Source organism: Vulpes vulpes, chromosome 12 (assembly GCF_048418805.1).
Source record: "Vulpes vulpes isolate BD-2025 chromosome 12, VulVul3, whole genome shotgun sequence".
Taxonomy (NCBI): Eukaryota; Metazoa; Chordata; class Mammalia; order Carnivora; family Canidae; genus Vulpes; species Vulpes vulpes.
Window position 1 is genome coordinate 164,941,303 of NC_132791.1, and position 16,994 is coordinate 164,958,296.

Below are 16,994 nucleotides of genomic sequence, written 5' to 3' on the forward strand. Positions count from 1 at the left end.
CTGATGTGGGGCTCAATCTCATGACCCTGGGATCATGACCTGAGCCAAGATTAGACACTTAACTGAGCACCCAGGCACCTCTTCCAGACTGCTTTCTATGCTCCTATACGTGTACATATTAAATTTTTTGCAAATATGGGATTGAAGGGCAGCCCGGGTGGCTCAGCGGTTTAACGCCGCCTTCAGCCCAGGGCCTGATCCTGGAGACCCAGGATCGAGTCCCACGTCAGGCTCCCTGCATGGAGCCTGCTTCTCTCTCTGCCTGTGCCTTTGCCTCTCTCTCTCTCTCATGAATAAATAAAAAAATATATGGGATTGAATTGTATATGCTATTTATAGCTTTTTAAATTAGTATATTACGTTCATTTTTCAATTATAATTAATGTAGGAATGTGTCATATTAATGGCTGTACTACATTAGGCACTTAGATTATTGGAATTTTGTTACTATAAATTTACTGAATTTCATCTCTAATGCCTTCCAGGGGTGGGGGTGCATCTGTGAGGGTGTGGCATGGTGTGGCCTGTTGAGTCTGAGGGGCACCTTAAACACTTGACGGTGGTGTCTTAGGATTCAGAAGCCAAACATAGGCATGGAGTGATAAGGGCGAAGGGCTAAGGGAGGCCTGGCAGGGGACAGGTTTTGAACACCTAACTCATCCACCCTGAGATGGCAAGGGCGCAGCAAGCACACTCCTTCCTCTACTGCGATGCCAATAGTTTACTGATTTCCATCAACCTGTCCTCCCTCTCTCACCCACTTCCCATGGGAAATCCTCAGTCTTATTCCACATAATCACTGGCTGTTTCACAAGCCACCTTCTGTCCACTAAAAGGAGGAGGGAAGATGGACAAACATGAACCAGCCCAACAGATGGCACCTCCGCATGGAGGGGTGAGTGGGGGGGGGGGTCTCTCTGAACAAATGGTGACTCTGAGCCATGATCCCAGGATTCTTGAAAAAATTAAATGGAAGGAGCATCTGGCCAGCTCAGTCAGAAGAGCACTCAACTCTTGATCTCAATCAGGGTTCAAGCCCTACATTGGGTCTAGAGATAATGAAAAATGAATGAACTTACTTTAAAAAAGTTATGTACGGGGTACCTGGGTGGTTTGGTCGGTTAAGTATCTGCCTTCAGCTCAGGCCTCAGGTGGGGATCCCAGGGTCCTGGGATCACACCCCATCCTCCCCCATCGCATCTGGCTCCCTACTCAATGGGGAGCCTACTTCTCCCTCTCCCACTGTCTGCTGCTCCCTCTGCCTGTGTTCACTCTCTGTCAAGTAAATAAAATATTTTTTTTAATTAAGCATGTAATGTTTGGCTCTTAAAAAAAATGGAATGGAAAGATAACGCGGTGAGGAGGATGTGAACATTCCTAATACTACTGAACTCTATGCTTAGAAACAGCTAAAATGCTCCATTGTAGGTGATGTCTATTTTTTTTTTAAGATTTTATTTATTTATTCATGAGAGACAGAGAGAGAGAGGCAGAGACAGAGAAGCAGGCTCCATGCAGGGAGCCTGATGCAGGACTCAATCCCAGGACTCCAGGACCCCGCCCTTGGCCGAAGGCAGGCGCTAAGCCACCAAGCCACCCAGGGATCCCAGGTGATGTCTATTTTTAACCACAACTTAAAACAACAAGACCCCCTGTCCTTGGCTCAGAGTAAGGGAGTTCTTGGTTCAGGTTGGAGGGGGTCCTGTGGTCCGCACTGTGGAAAACCAGGGTTCAGCAATCTAGAATATTTTCTTCTTCTCCAGGTGACAGATATAGTCAGTGACAGTAGGCATAGATGTCCTCATTCCTGTAAAGCCAAGGCAGGAAGGAAGAACTTCAGCATTTAAAAGCACCTTTTAGGGGCACCTGGGAGGCTCACTGGGGGTAAGCATCTGACTGTTGCTTTCATCTGCCAGGAGGTGGCACTCTTGACTCACCTGGTAAGGCTGTGGGCAGGGAACTCCGTAAGGAAGGTATCAGGCCAACATTTTCAAGGGGCTTTATTGACTCCATAAAGTCGATCTGAGTTTCTTAAAGCTGTCTGATCCTATCTGAGTCTATGCCTGTGTCTTAAGGATGAGATTCCGGGGGGACCTGGCCGGCTAGTCAGTAGAGAGCGCGATTTTTGATCTCAAGGTTATGAGTTCAAGCCCTACATTGGGAGTAGAGATTACTTTAAAAAATAAAATTGGGGTGGGGGTAGGGGAAAAGATGCCATTGTAGTCAAGGCCTTCTTAATATAACCAATCCTTCCAACAGTGTCTTGTTAAAATGAAAACAGATGCCCACCGAATTTACACAGATGATTTACTGTTGCCATGAAAGAAAGAATATTCACTGAGAGTTTCTGAATTCTGGAGGGTTATAGGTAGAGAGACAAGATAAGTATTTTAATTTGTTTACAAAGTAACATTTTCATAAGATTTCTGTAAGTTATAGATATCTCAAGAGTAAAAGTTTCCTTCAATCTGGAAGAACAAACATGAGGGGATAACAATATTTTGAACAAGAATCCTTCAAAAGGGTCATCCTTTTCCATACTGAGAAACAAACAAACCAATCATCATTTTCCTTAAGTCATTCAGTTCCATGTTATTACTTTTTGTTCTGTTTAAATGCAACTTCTTCATTAGTTCTGGAAATTCATACTTTAGTTTTATGATCTTAGGGTGACCAGAAACCGGTATTTGTTAAAAGTGCTTTTTGTGCATCTTCTTGAAGCTGGACCATATTTTTGCAAGAGCATCAGAACAATACCTGTAAATGACAGGACAAAATAGACATGCTTAAAGACCCGATGACAGTTCAATATAATGCAGTCGATAAGAAAATTTGATTATTTTTTGTAACACACAGCATTTTAACAATTTGTTTTTGTTTTGTTTTTAAATTTTTATTATTTATGATAGTCACAGAGAGAGAGAGAGAGAGGCAGAGACATAGGCAAAGGGAGAAGCAGGCTCCATGCATCGGGAGCCCAATGTGGGATTCGATCCCAGGTCTCCAGGATCGTGCCCTGGGCCAAAGGCAGGCGCCAAACCGCGGCACCACCCAGGGATCCTCCATTTTAACAATTTGAATGTCAAGGGGATCCCTGGGTGGCTCAGCGGTGCCTGCCTTTGGCCCAGGGTGTGATCCTGGAGTCCAGGGATCGAGTCCCACATTGGGCTCCCTGCATGGAGCCTGCTTCTCCCTCTTCTTGTGTCTCTGCCTCTCTCTCTCTCTCTATCATAATAAATAAATAAATCTTTAAAAAATAAAAAACCTTTTAAAAAAACAATTTGAATGTCAAGTGATGGCACTGTACCAGAACATATTAAAACTTTAGGAATTTCATTTAATTTTTGGAAAAGCTACAGCACTCACATACCCAATGTATCTAAGAGGGCTTATCATTATTTGTTTGACAATGCTTCCCATGTGACTTAATATACCAAATAAACTACATTAATTAGTCAACAGACTATTTAGGGTTTGACTTTCTGGGAATCTGTTGAAAATAAATGAATGAATGAACCAACAAGTGAACAAGCCATCCAACCAAACCAACCAACCAATCAACCAAAAAACAAACATCTCAGAAGGTTTCAAGGCATGTGCTACAAAGGATCACGGATGATTACAAAACTGAAAACTTCATTATCCGTTTCACCAAGGTGGCTCTAGGAGATTCTACAGGAGGTTATAGAGTTGTCACCAAAATGTAGCTCCTTTAATATTGGGAAGTTTTCACTTTCTTACGTAGGTAAAGACCGGATAAAAATGAATATAAGAACCTTGTTGTTCTGGGTAGGTAAAGAAAAAAATTGTCTTTTCTTCTCTGTTCATAATTTCTTATCAAGAGTAGACTAACAATGCAAGAAAACCTTGTTTTGACAGAGAGAAAAGCCAAATCTCAATCTTATTATACCAGTGTACTTGTAAAACTCACTTCTCCCGATTTCAGTCCTGACTATGCCTAAAATTCCTTTTCAAAAATTCTCCTTCAGAAATCCCTTCTACAATTTCCTGTATTTCCTGTTTCATTCAGAGTCAGTCTTAACTTTCAGGTCACCAAAGATTTTGGAATCTATTTTAAAGGTTTACCTATTTGCTCTTTGTTTGTTTGTTTTTTTAAGATTTATTTATTTATGATAGAAAAAAGAAGTTTTTTTTTTTAAGATTTTACACTTAGGCAATCTCTACACCCAACGTAGGGCTCAAACTTGCAACCCATACTCCAAGAGTCCCATACTCCACTGACAGCCAGCCAGCAGCCAGGCAGCCCTTGATTGATTTTATTTGTTTGTTTAATTGTTTATTTACTTATTTACTCATTTATTTTTTTAATATTTTATTTATTTATTCATGAGAGACACACAGAGACAGGCAGTGACACAGGCAGAGGGAGAAGCAGGCCCCCTGCAAGGAGCCTAATGTGGGACTCCATCCCAGGACTCTGGGATCAAGACCTGAGCCAGGGCAGCCTGGGTGGTTCAGTGCTTTAGGGCTGCCTTCAGCCCAGGGCATGATTCTGGAGACCTGGGATCGAGTCCCATGTCGGGTCCTCTGCCTCTCTCTTTCTGTGTGTCTCTCATTAATAAATAAATAAAATCTTAAAAAAAAACAAAAACAAAACAAAAAAAAACCCTGAGCCAAAAGCACTCAACCACTAAGCCACCCAGTTATCCGTTTATTTTTAAAGGAAGCAGACATGCAGTGTGTGTCCAGGGAGGTAGAAACAGAGCCCACGTGTTGAGGTTTTTCAGAGCCATTTGGACCTGGGTCAATGTGAAAGCCCAGGAGCAGAACCCAGAAACATTAAAGGCTGACAATTTCCTTCCTCAATATTCATTTAACAGATGATTTATTGAATTTCATGCTATTGTATGGCAAACATCCTTCTGTGTTTGGGATATAGCAAGAACTAGAGAGCTAAAGCTCCCAACCTCACGGACTTAAAGTTCCAAGTTAGATGCAGAGACAAGCAGACAGGCAGGCAGGGCCTGAAAACCTGCACTCTGGTGAGTCCAGGTGTGACAAATATGGGATCGCAGGGTGGCTGGGATGCAGTATTGTCTGGATCCACCGGGTCAGTAGCATTTCCCTACTCAGGACAGGTGGACACTTGTGCGTGCAATTAGCCCAAGAGAGGCCTTGGGGATGTTTTTCCCTCCTCCCTGGGACGGAGACATCTGCACCGCTAGGAGGCATGCCCCCACCCCAGCTGCCACAAGCACCTTCCAAACCGCCAAGGTTGCAGTGGTTGGTTCCAGCCCCAGGCAAGGGTGCACTTGTAAATGTCATCCGAGGCATCCTGCCACCCCCACCCCCAAAGACCTGGGACACCCGATGGTAGGAGCCATTCCCAATCAGCTATAGAAATTTCCGCAAACTGAAACCCGCACTTCCTGTGTCATCTCCCCATGACCTGGCACCATTTGTGGATAGAGACCCTTTGTTTCACAGCCACCACTACAGCAAACAAGTCAAGGATAGTCCTCAACACAAGAGTGGTCAAATGAGAATCAGTCCCATCTTAGCCTATTCCCTAGTCAGGTCTCATTGGGTGTAGATGTCTAGAGATGGAAGTAGATACAGCAGGAGGTCATGTGTTTCACAGAGAAACAGGTACACGCAAGAATATGGGTGGCAATGGAGAATAAGAGGGGTGGACTAGGCACCATCAGGGTTGGCTTGGGGGCCCAGTTCGTGGGTCCATGGTACTGGTGAACAGACTCCAGTTGTGATGGAACAAGGGGTACAAGTTACCAGAGTGAGAACCACCAGCGGCAGCGAGGAAAGGATTCCTGGTTCACCTGGGGACCCAGGGGACTGCAGCGCTGCCCAGCCGATAGGCTTGGGCCAGGGCCCCGACCTGGCTGCTGGTGGAACCAGCCCACCCTGTGAAGGAAAAGGGGCACAGGGGGGTACACCCCACCCCCACCTCCCCCGGCTGACACCCGCAAAGGGGAAGGGCCATGGCATGGATCGGTGTCCCTGGGGCAAGCGCCAGCCACCCTCCGGCCTCGTGTCCCCTCTGGGAAGGGCTCCGCGCGGCTGCCCCCGAGGACGCCACACGCCAGTTGGCCTAGGCCCACCCACCTGCGCCCTTCCCGTCCCAGCCTGGGGCCAAGCACCCAGGCAGGGCGGGAGAGGGTCAGGGTGCCAGCCACCTTGACATGGGACAAGGCGGCGGTGCGCCCCCCTCACCTTTCGGTTGACCCGGCCCCACCCCACCCCGCCGGCTGCGGGTGTGTGCAGGAGACCGCGGGTGTGTGCAGGGGACCCGGCGACAGCTCCGACAGGCAGGGCGGGGGCGGTACCCGAAAGCGGCCAGAGAGGAAGGAGGAGCGACAGATGGGAAGGCTGCGAGCCCCCACCCCGGCTCCCACCGAGGCCAGGGGGGCGGGTGACGGGACAAAGCCCTCCAGGGGGTGGGCTGACATCCAATCCATCACAGTGAGGGAGCTGCTCCGCTACTAGGAAACCCGGACCCAGAAGCAGGTCGTCTGCGGGTTAGCACCGGGTTCCCCACGAAGGTGCAGTGCCTGACGGTGAGGGGGCGCCCCCTTTTCTGCCACGCCCCGTTTCCCGGACTGGCCCCACTGCCCCGACCGGAGGCGGATGGACGACTCCTAAAGGGTCTTTAAACCTCCACGCCGGGAAGTGCTAGGTACCTGGACAAGGGGTCGGGAACCTGCAAGGCGGGGGGGAGCACGGGGGACGAGGCCACAGGCCGCTGCCACGACGCGGATCCGTCCGGCCGCAGCCAACGCGCCGCAGGGCACGAACCCTGGTCTCTGCCCGCCCGTGACCGAGGCCGCAGTTCGAGGCCGCAGTTCGCTGTCACAGGCCCCGCCACCGCCCCACACCATCCTAATCCCGTCCCTTCCCGCCTCCAAAGCCGCAGGGGCGGGCGGGGTCCCCTCGCTTCTGAACACACCCGCCACCTTACCTTACCCCCCCATCCCTCCCCATACCCGAGACCCAGGCCACGGTCACGGAGGGCGGGGTCCGCGGCGGGAGGCGGGATCGGAGGGCGGGGATCCGCTGCCCCGAGAACGTACTGGGCGGCGGGCGTCCCTCCCGGCCAGCAGCCGCCTTCTCCCAGACCCGTGAACACCTCGCCAGCAGACCGGCCCCAACCTCCGGGCTGCTGCCACATTCTTGTTAATGATCCTTCCTCAGGTTTACCTATGGAAACCGTGTTACGACTTTTACATCCTCTAGATAGTCAAATTCCACCAAGGCCCTGGGCCCACCCCGCAGGGCCAATCCAAGGGCCTCACTAAACCATCCAATCTGTAGTAGGGAGGGCAGTGTCTACAAAGGGCAGGGACTTTTTTTTTTTTTTTTTTAAGATTTATTTATTTATTTATTTATTTATTTATTTATTTATGATAGAAAGAGAGAGAGAGAGAGAGACAAGCAGAGGGAGAAGCAGGCTTCATGCAGGGAGCCTGACGTGGGACTCAATCCCGGGACTCCAGGATCATGCCCTGAGCCAAAGGCAGGCACCATACCACTGAGCCACCCAGGGTTCCCAAAGGGCAGGGACTTAACACAAGCTTATGACCCACACTTACTGGGAATTCCTTGCTCCTGGGGAATAACTGCAATCCCCATCCCCATCACAAATGGGATTCAATGGGTTACCTACACCTGCTGGGGTAGGATAGGCACACACACAGCCAGTCAGTGTAACACACGTGCAGCCCTGGACATCTACGGGCATCACAGACCTGTTATTGCTCAATCTTGGGTGGCTGAACACCATTTGTCCCTCTAAGAAGTTGAGGGATGCCGACCTCTCAGGGGTTGCATAACTAGTTAGCATACCAAAGTCTCATTCATTATTGGAATTAACCAAATTGCTCCACCAAGAACAGCCATGCACCACCACCCAGGGAATCAAGAAAAAGCTATCAATCTGTCAACCCTGTCCACGTCCAGGCCAGGTGAGGTTTTCCGTTTTGAGTCAAATAAGCTGAAGGTTCCACTTCTGGTGGTGCCCTATCCATCAATTCCTTTAAGTTTCAGCTTTGCAACCATACTTCCCCCAGAACCCAAAGAATGTGGTTTCCTGGAAGCTGCCCAGCGGGTCATGGGAATAATGCCACTGCATCGCCAATCCGCATTGTTTATGGTCAGAACTACAACCGTATCTTATATTCAAACCTCCGACTCTCATTCTTGATGAATGAAAACATTCTAGGCAAATGCTTTCACTCTGGTCCATCTTACTCCGGTCCAAGAATTTTACCTCTAGTGGCACAATACAAATGCCCCTGGCTGTCCCTCTTAATCATGGACTCAGTTCCAAAACCCAACAAAATAGAACCGACATCCTATTTATTATTCCTAGCTGTGGTATCGAGGCAGCTCGGACCTGGTTAAAACACTCTCTAATTTTTTCAAAGTAAACGCTTTGGGCTCTATTCATCATTTCCCCATACCCCCACCCCCACCAAAATCATTAATTTGGATATCTTTAGTTTATTATAAAAGAGAAACGTGGAAATTATTTACATGATGCAAGATTTCACAACTTCAGTGGAACGGGTAGTTTCACGGGATGCCCTTTCAGTAACGATTTATTTCAGTCTACATATTTTCCGAGAATGTCACCAAGTCAGAAATGATCTGTGTCATCTAGAATACTTCGATGCCTCCATATTCTGGGAGCTGACATTTATCTCCAACTTTCATGTGCCTTGGTTGAATCTTTCCACCCTTCCCTTCAGAGCCTGAACCAACAGCTACTCCTGTTGCTTGCAATACATTTCCTCAAGATTTTTTTGGAAGCACATGATGCCTCCGTGGACTACAGTGCTCGCTGTACTCCCTTCTGCTAAAACTTGCTCAAAGATGTGGAGAAACCCTCTCTAGACACTGGTCCGGCCACGATGCTATCTGCCACAATGCTAGACTCTGCTCTCCAGCCCTGCAGATCTTGTCACCCTTTCCAGAGACTGGCCTTCTCCAGAAGGTCACACAGAGTCAGAACTGTGCTTATCTACCTACGGAGTCACCTTTTCAGATTGGCATCTTTCAGTCAGGAAGACCCACGTGGGGAAGGTTCCCATACCTGGCTCCCCAGGGCTCTGTAGCTCCCTCATTTCTTTTCAACACCTTCGAAAAACATTCTGTGGCCCAGATGTACCTGGGCCTAGAGAGTCGTTCACCTCCTGAAGGACTTCTCAGTTGGTCACCTCCAAGTCCAGGCAGTCATGAAGACAGCTACCATGAACGTCTGTGTGTGGGGTTGCTGTGCTATGCCTTGCCCTCCACTCAGCCCTGCCAGAATGCCCAATACTGGCAGATTAGAAGGTCTGAGCTCCTGGTCCCTAGCCCTAACCTTAGATTGGGTTCTGTCTCAACTTCGGCCCCAAGCCTGGTTCCAAATGCCAAGGGATCGAGGACACGTGAGTGACACCAGAAAGCTGCACCATACCACCCAGATAAAATTCTCCGATTTGGAATTCCAGCAGATGATTCTAGCCTGAAAAATCAGAAGGGCCTCTTAAGCCCAGTCAACATGTTCAACGGCACCCTGTGCATTAGCTCTGAGGCTAAGCCTCACTCTGAGCCTCACCCTCAACTCAGCACTCCCGGGAGGTCTCCACCATGTAGGAAGGTAGGACCTTCCAAGCTCCTAGGCCTTAACCCTAACCCTAGTTTAGGTACATACCCAAACAAACCCCAGGGCCTCGCTCTAAATCCTGAAGGATTGGGATCCCTGGGTGGCGCAGCGGTTTGGCGCCTGCCTTTGGCCCAGGGCGCGATCCTGGAGACCCGGGATCGAATCCCACATCGGGCTCCCGGTGCATGGAGCCTGCTTCTCCCTCCGCCTGTGTCTCTGCCTCTCTCTCTCTCTCTGTGACTATCATAAATAAATTAAAAAATTAATAAAAAAAAAATTAAAAAAAAAAATAAATCCTGAAGGATTGATGACACGAGAGTGACACCAGATAGCTGGGTCATATACCCAGATGAAAATATGCGATTTGGAATGCCAGCAGATGATTACAGGGTGAAAACTCAGAAAGGTCTCCTAAGCCCAGTCAACATGTTCAACGGCTCCCTGCACATCAGCCCTGAGGCTAAGCCACATGCTGAGCCATGCCCTCAACTCAGGTCTCCCACGAGGTCTCCATCATGTGGGCAGATAGGACTGTCCAAACTCCTGGGCACTAACCCTAATCCTATTTTGGGTTTCTGCCCTGACCATGCCCCAGAGACTGGTTCTGAACTTTGATGGATGGAGGCTAGTGAGCAACAGCAAAAAGCACGGCTGACACCCCAGGAGGGAAAAGTGCCATTTATATGAGGGGCAGATAAAAGGCGCCTGAGACAGACAAAGGCCTCCCTGAGTCCAGGCAAATTTCAACGCCCTCCTGCACACCAGCTGAGCACCTGAGCCTCACTTTCAACTCAGTCCTCCAGGGAGGTCTCCACCATACAGGCAGATAGGACCTTAAAGCTCTTGGGCCTTAACCCTAACCCTAGTTTGGGTGTGTGCCCAACCAGCCCCAGAGCCTGGCTCTAAATCCCAAGGGATTTTAGGCACATGTGTGACAAAGAAAGCTTGGCCACCCACACAGATTGATAGGGTGCCATTTAGGAGAATGTCACATAGCGAGAGCCAACAATCTGAAGGGCCTTCTGAGACCAGTCCCAAGTTCAGCGCCCCGCTGTGCGCTGTGCGAAAACCGTGCACCTGAGCCTCAGGCTAAGACTTGATCTTGCAAGATCCAAGGCCTTAACCTTAAACCTCTAACCCAGATTGATATGGTGCCATTTGGGAAAGCAGCACATACATAGAGCTCAAACAATCTGAAGGGCCTGATGAGAGGAGTCCCAAGTTCAGCACCACTCTGCACCGGAGCCCTGCACCTGAGCCTCATGCTAAGGTTTGCCCTCAACTCAGCCCTGCCAGGAGGTCTGCCCAATGCCAGCATATTGGAACATCCGAGCTTCTGAACCATAACCATAACCTTAACCCTAACCCCTCACCCCTAACCCAAACCATAAACACTAACCCTAACCATAAACTCAACCACAAACTCTAACCCTTGTTCCCTAATCCCTAAACCTAACCCTAACTCCTAACCCTAACCCCTGATCCTATCCCTAACCCCTAACGCTCACCCTCACCTAACCCTAACCCAAACACTACCCCTAACCTAACCTAACCTAACCCTAAACCCAAACCCTAACCCCTAAATCCTAACCCTTAACCCTAACCCCTATCCGTATCCTAACCCCTACAGGTACCCTAACCCTAACGCTTACCCTAACCCATACCCTGTCGGGTACCCTAACCCTAACCCGTGTTCTAACCCTTACGACTTCCCCAAGTTCTAACCCGTAACCCTAATCCTAACCCACCTCTTCCACCGTGGGTCCTGTGAGGCAGGGCTCTTGTCGGCGTGGACGCTGCCCCACGTCCTCCCGAATCCTCACGGGGGGGCCTGAGGAAAGCCGGGCTCTTGTTCTGTGGACGCGCCCCACGTCCTCCGGAAGCCTCGTAGCGGCCTGAGGAGCCCGGGCTCCTGTTGTGTGGACAGGGCTCCACGCCCTCTCGAAGCCTCGCAGCGGGTCCTGAGGAGGCCGGGGCTCCTGTCAGCGTGCTCGCTGCCCCACATCTTCCCGAAGCCTCCTCAAGGCGGGCTCCTGTTGCTGCAGGCGGACAAGCCCGACTGCGCACGCGTGCCCGGATCCTCCGGGAGCTGGGCTCGGGCGCCCCCTGCGGGCAGTTCAGGCGCTGCAGGAAGCCGTGCGGGCTGCGGTGCGCTCGCTCCGTGGAGGCGCCTGCTTCCTTCCAGGGTCCAGCTGAGTCTAATAAGCCTTGGAAATTTCTCACTGAAATGGTGTACAATATCCCAGCTTCTCCAGAAATACTTAAGGAACAACAAATTGGAAGCCATATGATATGAAATAAAATGTGGACAAAATTTTTACAATTTCCACAAAAATTCACTCAACGTTTACATAAATTTAAAACACGCAGCTATCAAAAATCAAAAAGAAAACAAAGAAGAAAATCTACATGACTTTGAGTTTGGGGATGCGTTTTAACCACAACATCAAACACTGATCCAGAGAAGAAAAAAAACTGATAATGTGAACTTTATAAAGTTAAAAACTTCTACTCTGGGAAGGATTTTGCCCAGAGAACTCAAAGACAACTCACAAACTATATTAAATCTTTGCAAAACACACACCTGATATTCAAACTATTTGATTTTTATCCTATCTATACAAAAAACTCTCAGAACTCAACATTAAAAACACAACGTAATTAACAATGGGTGAATATCTGAACAGACATCTGGACAAAGAAGATGTAGAGTTAATAAATAAGCCTACAAAAATATGCTCTACATCCTCTATCATTATGAAGTCACCAATGTGAATGATGCCACCAGCACTCTTCCCAGGTGGGAGAGTGGAAAGAGCATGACCTCTGACACCCTCTACAACCCTTGACTGGCGTTGAGTTGGATATGAAATAGTGACCAGGTAGACACTTCACTCTTCTGTTAGAGCCCAGGACCGAAAGGCAGAAAAACAACGCTTCAGCTCAATCCTGGACTCGCATGTGACCCTGGGCAAGGCCTGTTCACCCTGGAGGCCCCGGGAAGGGGGAGGGGAAGAAAGCCAGTTGTGTTTTAAACTTAACCCTGACTCTGACCCCAAACCCCTAACCCCAGACTCTGACCCTAAGCCCAAATCTGAATCTATACCTTATTTCCTTTTTTCTTTAAATATTTTATTTATTTATTCATGAGAGACACAGAGAGAGAGAGGCAGAGACACAGGCAGAGGGAGAAGCAGGCTCCATGCAGGGAGCCTGATGTGGGACTCGATCCCCAGACCCAGGATCAAGCCCCGAACTGAAGGCAGACACTCAACCTCTGAGCCACCCAGGCATCCCTATACCTTATTTCCTAACCACATACTAGATCTGATCTACACTATTCTACTATGCTATAAGCTGAGCATGTAGCCCACTGTAATAAGGTGCAATTATGACAAGGTGTCTTATTTTCTCTGCCCTTGGAAGATACCTAGTTCTTGAGTGTTGACCTCTTTGCCCTCTTTCTTTCTTTCTTTCTTTCTTTCTTTCTTTCTTTCTTTCTTTCCTTCTTTTTTAAATTTTATTTAGTTGTTTGACACTGAGAAAGAGCACAGGTAGGCAGAGTGGCAGGCAGAGGGAGAGGGAAAAGCAGGTGCTTCACTGAGCAGAGAGTCCGATTTGGGCTGACCTGAAGGCAGATGCTTAACCGACTGAACCACCCAGGCACCCCTGTCCCTTTCTTCTTTCAATCTTCAATTCAAACCTCAAGTCACCTATATGTTCAACAGTTCTCAGGACAATAATCTTCTAGGTATTTTGAGATCTTGTTTATTTCTTACTGTTCCTTCTTTATCTTAAATGTAGGTTAAAAATTATTGCAAATCTGAACACATTTCTAAATTTATATGCAAATATTAATAATTCTGGGTGATGGGCATGAAGGAGAGCACGTGATATAATGAGCACTGGATGTTATATGAAACTGATGAATCACTGAATTCTACCTCTGAAACCAATAATACACTATATGTTACTTAGCTGAATTAAAATAAAATTAAATTTTAAAAAAGATCAGTTGACCATATCAGATTGCATTTTCTTCTGGGCTCTCTCTTCTGCTCCATTAGCTTACACCAGAATCACACTGTTGTGGGTTTGTTTTTTTTAAGTAGGCTCCACACCCTGTCTTTAGCCCAACATAGGGCTTGAACTCATGACCCTGATATCAAGACCTGAGCTGAGATCAAGAGTCAGATGCTTAACTTACTGAGCCAGCCAGGTGCCCTCAAACCACACTGTTTTAATTCTGTAGCTCTGTAACGTAGTTTGAAATGGGAAAGTGCTGTGTTCAGCTCTGTTATTCAATACTGTTTTTGCTGTCCAGGGTCATTTGTGGGGTGTGTATGAATGTTAGGGTTGTTTTTTTCTATTTCTAAAAACTGCCAAATAAATAAATAAAAATTGCCATCATGATTTTAATAGCAATTACATTGAAACTGAGAGTTGCTTCGGGTACCATGGACATTTTAACAATATGAAGGCTCCCACCTCATGAGCTCAGGATGTCTTCCCAATGTCTTGTAGTTTTCAGTGTATAAGACTTTCACTTCCTTGGTTCAGTCTAACTATTTTGTTCTTCTTTATGATACTGAGAATGGAATAATTTCCTTTCTGGATAGTTCCTTGTTGGTACACTGAAAGGCTACTGATCTTTTTTTTTTTTTTTTTTAAGATTTTATTTATTTATTCTTGAGAGATAGAAGGAGAGACAGAGCCAGAGACACAGGCAGAGGGAGAAGCAGGCTCCATGCACCGGGAGCCCGACGTGGAATTCGATCCCGGGTCTCCAGGATCGCGCCCTGGGCCAAAGGCAGGCGTCAAACCGCTTCGCCACCCAGGGATCCCCAGGCTACTGATCTTTGTATGTTGATTTTGTGCCCTGCAACCTTACTGAATTCACTCATTAGTTCTTTTTTTTAAGAATTTTATTTATTTATTCATGAGAGACACAGAGAAAAACAGAGACATAGGCAGAGGGAGGAGAAGCAGGCTCCATGCAGGAGCCCGATGCAGGATTCAATCCTGGAACTCCAGAACCATGTCCTGAGCCGAAGGCAAATGCTCAACTGGTGAGCCACCCAGGCGTCCCATTCACTCATTAATTCTAACATTTTTTAATGTTTTTTTTAATTTGAATTCAAATTTGCCAACATATAGTAATACACCCAGTGCTCATCCCATCAAGTGCCCTCCTCAGTGCCTGTCATCCAGTTACCCCATCCCCTCACCCACCTCCCCTTCCACAATCCTTTGTTTCCAGAATTAAGAGTCTTTCATGGTTTGTCTCCCTCTCTAATTTTTCCCACTCAGTTCCCCTCCTTTCCTTTATAATCCCTTTCATTATTTCTTATATTTCATATATGAGTGAAACCATATGAGCATTGTTCATCTCCAATTAACTTATTTCATTCAGCATAATACCCTCCAGTTCCATCCACATCAAATAAAATGGTGGGTATTTGTCTTTTCTGATGGCTGAGTAATATTCCATTGTATATATATACCACATCTTCTTTATCTGTTGATCTGTCGAAGGACATCATGGCTCCTTCCATAATTTGGGTATTGTGGACATTGCTGCTATGAACATTGGAGTGCAGGTGTCCCAGGATTTCACTACATCAGTATCTTTGGGGTGAACACCCAGTAGTGAAATTGCTGGGTCATAGGGCAGCTCTATTTTTAAATTCTTCAGGAACCTCCACGCTGTTTTCCAGAGTGGCTGTACCAAGTTCTAACAGTTTTTGGTGGAATCTCAAGGATTTCCTATTTATAGTACCATGTCTTCAGCAAATAGGGGCAGTTTGACTTCCCCCTTACAATTGTGGATGTCTTTTCCTTTTGTTGTCTGATTGCAGTGGCTAGGACTTCCAGTGATATGAGGGGACTTCCTTGTCTTGTTCCTGCTCTTAGGGGAGACAATTTCAGGTTTTCATCATTGAATAGGATGTGTCAGCTGTGGACCTTCATACACAGCCTTTTTATTCTGTTGCTGTACGTTTCCTCAAGATCCACTAAGCTTTTTTTTTTTTCTTTTTATTCATGAGAGTCACAGAGAGAGAGAGACAGAGACAGAGACACAGGCAGAGGGAGAAGCAGGCTCCATGCAGGGAGCCTGATGTGGGACTCGATCCTGGGTTTCCAGGATCACACCCCAGGCTGAAGGCAGTGCTAAACCTAAACCGCTAAGCCACTGGGGCTGCCCCAAAACGCACTAAGCTTTTTATGCTGTATTTTGTCAAGTGCTTTTTCTGCAACTATTGAGATGATCATATGGTTTTTGTCCTCTTGTTAATGTGATGGATCATGTTGATTGATTGCCAGAGGGGAAGTGGGAGGGGGGAGATGGGCAAAATAGATGAAGAAGAATAAAAGCTATAAGCATCTGGTTATAAATAAACAAGTCATGGAAATTTTATTTTTATTTAAGATTTTTAAATTTATGCACGATAGAGAGAGAGAGAGGCAGAGATACAGGCAGAGGGAGAAGCAGGCTCCATGCCAGGAGCCTGACATGGGACTTGATCCTGGGACTCCAGGATCGTGCCCTGGGCCAAAGGCAGGCACCAAACCACTGAGCCACCCAGGGATCCCAAGTCATGGAAATTTTAAAAGTACAGTCTAAGTAATAGAGTAGAACTATTATAATACTCTGTACAGGGACAGATGGTGACTACACCTCTTGAGGGGAGAGCTGAGTAATGTACAGAATTATTAAATCACTAAGTTGTAGTCCTGAAACTAATATAACATTGTGTGTTGACTATACTTCAATAAATATTAAAGAATAGGAATTTCTGAGAGAAATCATGGTGGATCCATGAAATGCATTTATGGAGCCATTAAAAATATGAAGTCACCTCTGTAGAGTGATAAAGATTTCTGAAATGTTCTTAAATGTTAATTCTTAAACTATTTGAAAGAGCAAGCAGGGAGGAGGGGCAGAAGGAGAGGGAGAATCTAAAGCAGACTCCTCACCCAGCCCAGAGCCCAGGCCCCACATGGGGCTCAATACCACCACCTAGAGATCATGACCTGAGCCAAAATCAAGAGTCAAATGTTCAACAGACTGAACCACCCAGGAGCCCCTCAAATGTTCTTAAGTGTAAAATGCACGCTGTGAACCCTTGGGGGTGGGAGGACATTTGCGACACCCAGTCTACCTAAAAGGGCAGGAGGCCTGGAGAGCCTAAGGATGTGGCAGGGTGCCTGCATCCCCTTCCCACCCTACGTGGTGACAGCACCCTCCCCCGGGATGCTTGGCCTTCAGGGTAAAGGGTAAAGGGCTAAGTGCTGACTGGTCCCCACCAGCCTACAGTGATAATGTGGGATCCCATTGTGGGGAGAACTGCGGTGCCCCATGGTTCTG

The 16,994-nt window shown here is 47.3% G+C and overlaps 1 long non-coding RNA gene across 1 annotated transcript; it reads right to left on the reverse strand.

Moving 5' to 3' along the window:
* Positions 1-299: 299 nt before the first annotated feature.
* LOC112924656 (uncharacterized) lies at positions 300-11,691 on the reverse strand. Its single transcript, XR_003235930.2, has 3 exons — positions 11,374-11,691; positions 1,938-2,757; positions 300-1,807 (listed from the first exon to the last, which is right to left on the reverse strand). It is a non-coding gene; the product is annotated as an uncharacterized lncRNA (long non-coding RNA).
* Positions 11,692-16,994: the final 5,303 nt, after the last annotated feature.